This window comes from Cyanistes caeruleus, unplaced genomic scaffold (assembly GCF_971803275.1).
Source record: "Cyanistes caeruleus unplaced genomic scaffold, bCyaCae1.hap1.1 HAP1_SCAFFOLD_81, whole genome shotgun sequence".
Taxonomy (NCBI): domain Eukaryota; kingdom Metazoa; phylum Chordata; class Aves; order Passeriformes; family Paridae; genus Cyanistes; species Cyanistes caeruleus.
In genome coordinates, this window is record NW_028255891.1 from 539,713 (window position 1) to 545,669 (window position 5,957).

Below are 5,957 nucleotides of genomic sequence, written 5' to 3' on the forward strand. Positions count from 1 at the left end.
GATGTTGCTGGAGTTTGGTAGGATTTTGAGAAGATTGAAGGAATTTTGTAACATTTTCCTGGAATTTTGAGGATTTCTCTTGAATTTCTTGGAATCTGGAGGAGACTTGAAGAATTTTGAGGGAATTTTCTTAGATTTGGTGGAAATTTGTGGGGATTTTGTGAGATGTCTTTGGAATTTTGTAATGTTTTGAGAAGATTTAGGGAATTTTGTGAGGATTTTCCAGAATTTTGAGGGGCTTTCAAGAATTTTGTGGGAGTTTTCTTGAATTTTGTGGAAATTTGTTGAGATTTTTGTGAGATGGTTCTGGAATTTTGTGGGATATTGAGGAAATTTAGTTGATTTTGTGGGATTTTTCTTGAATGATGTGGACATTTGTGGACATTTTGTGGGATGTTACAGGAATTTGGTAAGGTTTTCAGAAGATCTAGGGAATTGTGAGGGGCTTTTCCAGAATTTTGTGGGATTTTTCTTTGATAATGTGAAAATTGGTGGAGGTTTTGTGAGACGTCTCTGGAATTTTGTAATGTTTGGAGAAGATTTAGGGAATTTTGTGGCATTTTTCTGCAATTTTGTGGAATTTCTCTAGAATTTTCTGTGATATTGAGGAGATTTTGTGGGATGTTTCTGGAATTTTGTGTGATTTTTCTAGGGTTTGGAGGAGACTTGAAGAATTTTGTGGGATTTTTCCTAGATTTTGTGGAAATTGTTGGAGATTTTGTGAGATGTTGCAGGAATTTGGTTGGGTTTTGAGAAGATTCAGGGAATTTTGTGGGATGTTGCTGGAATTTTGTGGAATTTCTCTAGAATTTTGTGGGATATTGAGGAGATTTTGTGGGATTTTGTGGGATGTTTGTGGGATTTTGAGGAGACTTGAAGAATTTTGTGGGATTTTTCTTGAATTTTGTGGACATTTGTGGACATTTTGCGGGATGTGGCTGGAGTTTGGTAGGGTGTTGAGAAGATTGAAGGAATTTTGTAACATTTTCCTGGAATTTTGAGGATTTCTCTTGAATTTTGTGGGATTTGGAGGAGACTTGAAGAATTTTGAGGGAATTTTCTTGAATTTTATGGCAATTTGTGGACATTTTGTGGGATGTGGCTGGAGTTTGGTAGGGTTTTGAGAAGATTCAAGGAATTTTGTAACATTTTCCTGGAATTTTGAGGATTTCTCTTGAATTTTGTGGGATTTCGAGGAGACTTGAAGAATTTTGAGGGAATTTTCTTAGATTTTGTGGAAATTTGTAGACATTTTGTGAGATGTCTGTGGAATTTTGTAATGTTTTGAGAAGATTCAGGGAATTTTGTGGGATTTTTCCTGGAATTTTGTGGAATTTCTCTAGAATTTTGTGGGATATTGAGGAGATTTTGTGGGATGTTTGTGGGATGTTTGTGGAATTTTGAGGAGACTTGAAGAATTTTGAGGGATTTTTCCTAGATTTTGTGGAAATTGTTGGAGATTTTGTGGGATGTGGCTGGAGTTTGGTCAGGTTTTGAGAAGATTGAAGGAATTTTGTAGCATTTTCCTGGAATTTTGAGGATTTCTCTTGAATTTCTTGGAATCTGGAGGAGACTTGAAGAATTTTGAGGGAATTTTCTTAGATTTGGTGGAAATTTGTGGGGATTTTGTGAGATGTCTTTGGAATTTTGTAATGTTTTGAGAAGATTTAGGGAATTTTGTGAGGATTTTCCAGAATTTTGAGGGGCTTGTCAATAATTTTGTGGGAGTTTTCTTGAATTTTGTGGAAATTTGTTGAGATTTTTGTGAGATGGTTCTGGAATTTTGTGGGATATTGAGGAAATTTAGTTAATTTAGTGGGATTTTTCTTGAATTTTGTGGACATTCGTGGAGATTTTGTGAGATGTTGCGGGAATTTGGTAAGGTTTTCAGAAGATCTAGGGAATTGTGTGGGGCTTTTCCAGAATTTTGTGGGATTTTTCTTTGATAATGTGAAAATTGGTGGAGGTTTTGTGAGACGTCTCTGGAATTTTGTAATGTTTGGAGAAGATTTAGGGAATTTTGTGGCATTTTTCTGCAATTTTGTGGACTTTCTCTAGAATTTTCTGTGATATTGAGGAGATTTTGTGGGATGTTTCTGGAATTTTGTGGGATTTTTCTAGGGTTTGGAGGAGACTTGAAGAATTTTGTGGGATTTTTCCTAGATTTTGTGGAAATTGGTGGAGATTTTGTAGGATGTTGCAGGAATTTGGTTGGGTTTTGAGAAGATTCAGGGAATTTTGTGGGATGTTGCTGGAATTTTGTGGAATTTCTCTAGAATTTTGTGGGATATTGAGGAGATTTTGTGGGATGTTTGTGGGATTTTGAGGAGACTTGAAGAATTATGGGGGAATTTTTTTAGATTTTCTAGACATTTGTGGAGATTTTGTGGGATAATGCAGGAATATGGTTGGGTTTTGAGTAAATTTGGGGAATTTTTGAGATTTTTCTGCAATTTTGTGGGATTTTGTGGGATGTTTGTGGGATTTTGAGGAGACTTGAAGAATTTTGAGGGATTTTTCTTGAATTTTGTGGGCATTTGTGGACATTTTGTGGGATGTGACTGGAGTTTGGTAGGGTTTTGAGAAGATTCAAGGAATTTTGTAACATTTTCCTGGAATTTTGAGGATTTCTCTTGAATTTTGTGGGATTTCGAGAAGACTTGAAGAATTTTGAGGCAATTTTCTTAGATTTTGTGGAAATTTGTAGACATTTTGTGAGATGTCTGTGGAATTTTGTAATGTTTGGAGAAGGTTTAGGGAATTTTGTGGGATTTTTTTAGAATTTTGAGGAGCTTTTCAAGAATTTTGTGGCAGTTTTCTTGAATTTTGTGGAAATTGGTGGAGACCTGAAGAATTTTGAGGGAATTTTCGTAGATTTTGTGGAAATGTGTGGAGATTTTTTGAGATGTCTGGTATTTTGTAATGTTTTGGGAAGATTGTGGGAATTGTGTGGGATTTTTCTGGAATTTTGAGAGGCTTTCAAGAATTTTGTGGGAGTTTTCTTGAATTTTGTGGGATTTGTGGAGATTTTGTAGGATGATGCAGGAATTTGGTTGTGTTTTGAGAAGATTCAGGGAATTTTGTGGGATATTTCTGGAATTTTGTGGAAATTCTCTAGAATTTTGTGGGATATTGAGGAGATTTTGTGGGATGTTTGTGGGATGTTTGTGGAATTTTGAGGAGACTTGAAGAATTTTGAGGGATTTTTCCTAGATTTTGTGGAAATTGTTGGAGATTTTTTGGGATGTTGGTAGGATTTTGAGAAGATTGAAGGAATTTTGTAACATTTTCCTGGAATTTTGAGGATTTCTCTTGAATTTCTTGGAATCTGGAGCAGACTTGAAGAATTTTGAGGGAATTTTCTTAGATTTGGTGGAAATTTGTGGGGATTTTGTGAGATGTCTTTGGAATTTTGTAATGTTTTGAGAAGATTTAGGGAATTTTGTGAGGATTTTCCAGAATTTTGAGGGGCTTTCAAGAATTTTGTGGGAGTTTTCTTGAATTTTGTGGAAATTTGTTGAGATTTTTGTGAGATGGTTCTGGAATTTTGTGGGATATTGAGGAAATTTAGTTAATTTTGTGGGATTTTTCTTGAATGATGTGGACATTCGTGGACATTTTGTTGGGATGTTACAGGAATTTGGTAAGGTTTTCAGAAGATTTAGGGAATTGTGTGGGGCTTTTCCAGAATTTTGTGGGATTTTTCTTTGATAATGTGAAAATTGGTGGAGGTTTTGTGAGACGTCTCTGGAATTTTGTAATGTTTGGAGAAGATTTAGGGAATTTTGTGGCATTTTTCTGCAATTTTGTGGAATTTCTCTAGAATTTTCTGTGATATTGAGGAGACTTTGTGGGATGTTTCTGGAATTTTGAGGATTTTTCTAGGGTTTGGAGGAGACTTGAAGAATTTTGTGGGATTTTTCCTAGATTTTGTGGAAATTGGTGGAGATTTTGTGAGATGTTGCAGGAATTTGGTTGGGTTTTGAGAAGATTCAGGGAATTTTGTGGGATGTTGCTGGAATTTTGTGGAATTTCTCTAGAATTTTGTGGGATATTGAGGAGATTTTGTGGGATGTTTGTGGGATTTTGAGGAGACTTGAAGAATTATGGGGGAATTTTTTTAGATTTTCTAGACGTTTGTGGAGATTTTGTGGGATATTGCAGGAATATGGTTGGGTTTTGAGTAAATTTGGGGAATTTTTGAGATTTTTCTGCAATTTTGTGGGATTTTGTGGGATGTTTGTGGGATTTTGAGGAGACTTGAAGAATTTTGTGGGATTTTTCTTGAATTTTGTGGACATTTGTGGACATTTTGTGGGATGTGGCTGGAGTTTGGTAGGGTTTTGAGAAGATTGAAGGAATTTTGTAACATTTTCCTGGAATTTTGAGGATTTCTCTCGAATTCTGTGAGATTTGGAGGAGACTTGAAGAATTTTGAGGGAATTTTCTTAGATTTGGTGGAAATTTGTAGACATTTTGTGAGATGTCTGTGGAATTTTGTAATGTTTGGAGAAGGTTGAGGGAATTTTGTGGGATTTTTTTAGAATTCTGAGGAGCTTTTCAAGAATTTTGTGGCAGTTTTCTTGAATTTTGTGGAAATTGGTGGAGACCTGAAGAATTTTGAGGGAATTTTCGTAGATTTTGTGGAAATGTGTGGAGATTTTTTGAGATGTCTGGTATTTTGTAATGTTTTGAGAAGATTGTGGGAATTGTGTGGGATTTTTCTGGAATTTTGAGAGGCTCTCAAGAATTTTGTGGGAGTTTTCTTGAATTTTGTGGAAATTTGTTGAGATTTTTGTGAGATGGTTCTGGAATTTTGTGGGATATTGAGGAAATTTAGTGATTTTAGTGGGATTTTTCTTGAATTTTGTGGACATTCGTGGAGATTTTGTGAGATGTTGCAGGAATTTGGTAGAAATTTGAGAAGATTTAGAGAATTGTGTGGGGCATTTCCAGAATTTTGTGCGATTTGGAGGAGACTTGAAGAATTTTGAGGGATTTTTCTTAGATTTTTCTGGAAATTGTTGGAGATTTTGTGAGATGGTGCAGGAATTTGGTTGTGTTTTGAGAAGATTGAGGGAATTTTGTGGGATTTTTCCTGGAATTTTGTGGAATTTCTCTAGAATTTTGTGGGATATTGAGGAGATTTTGTGAGATGTTTGTGGGATTTTGAGAAGACTTGAAGAATTTTGTGGTATTTTTCTTGAATTTTGTGGCAATTTGTGGACATTTGGTGGGATGTGGCTGGAGTTTGGTCAGGTTTTGAGAAGATTCAAGGAATTTTGTAGCATTTTCCTGGAATTTTCGGGATTTCTCTCGAATTCTGTGAGATTTGGAGGAGACTTGAAGAATTTTGAGGGAATTTTCTTCTATTTTGTGGGACATTTGTGGAGATTTTATGAGATGCCTGTGGAATTTTGTGGGATATTGAGGAAATTTAGTGATTTTTGTGGGATTTTTCTTGAATTTTGTGGACATTTGTGGAGATTTTGTGAGATGGTGCAGGAATTTGGTTGTGTTTTGAGAAGATTCAGGGAATTTTGTGGGATTTTTCCTGGAATTTTGTGGAATTTCTCTAGAATTTTGTGGGATATTGAGGAGATTTTGTGGGATGTTTGTGGGATGTTTGTGGAATTTTGAGGAGACTTGAAGAATTTTGAGGGATTTTTCCTAGATTTTGTGGAAATTGTTGGAGATTTTGTGGGATGTTGCTGGAGTTTGGTAGGATTTTGAGAAGATGGAAGGAATTTTGTAACATTTTCCTGGAATTTTGAGGATTTCTCTTGAATTTCTTGGAATCTGGAGCAGACTTGAAGAATTTTGAGGAATTTTTCCTAGATTTGGTGGAAATTTGTGGGGATTTTGTGAGATGTCTTTGGAATTTTGTAATGTTTGGAGAAGATTTAGGGAATTTTGTGAGGATTTTCCAGAATTTTGAGGGGCTTGTCAATAATTTT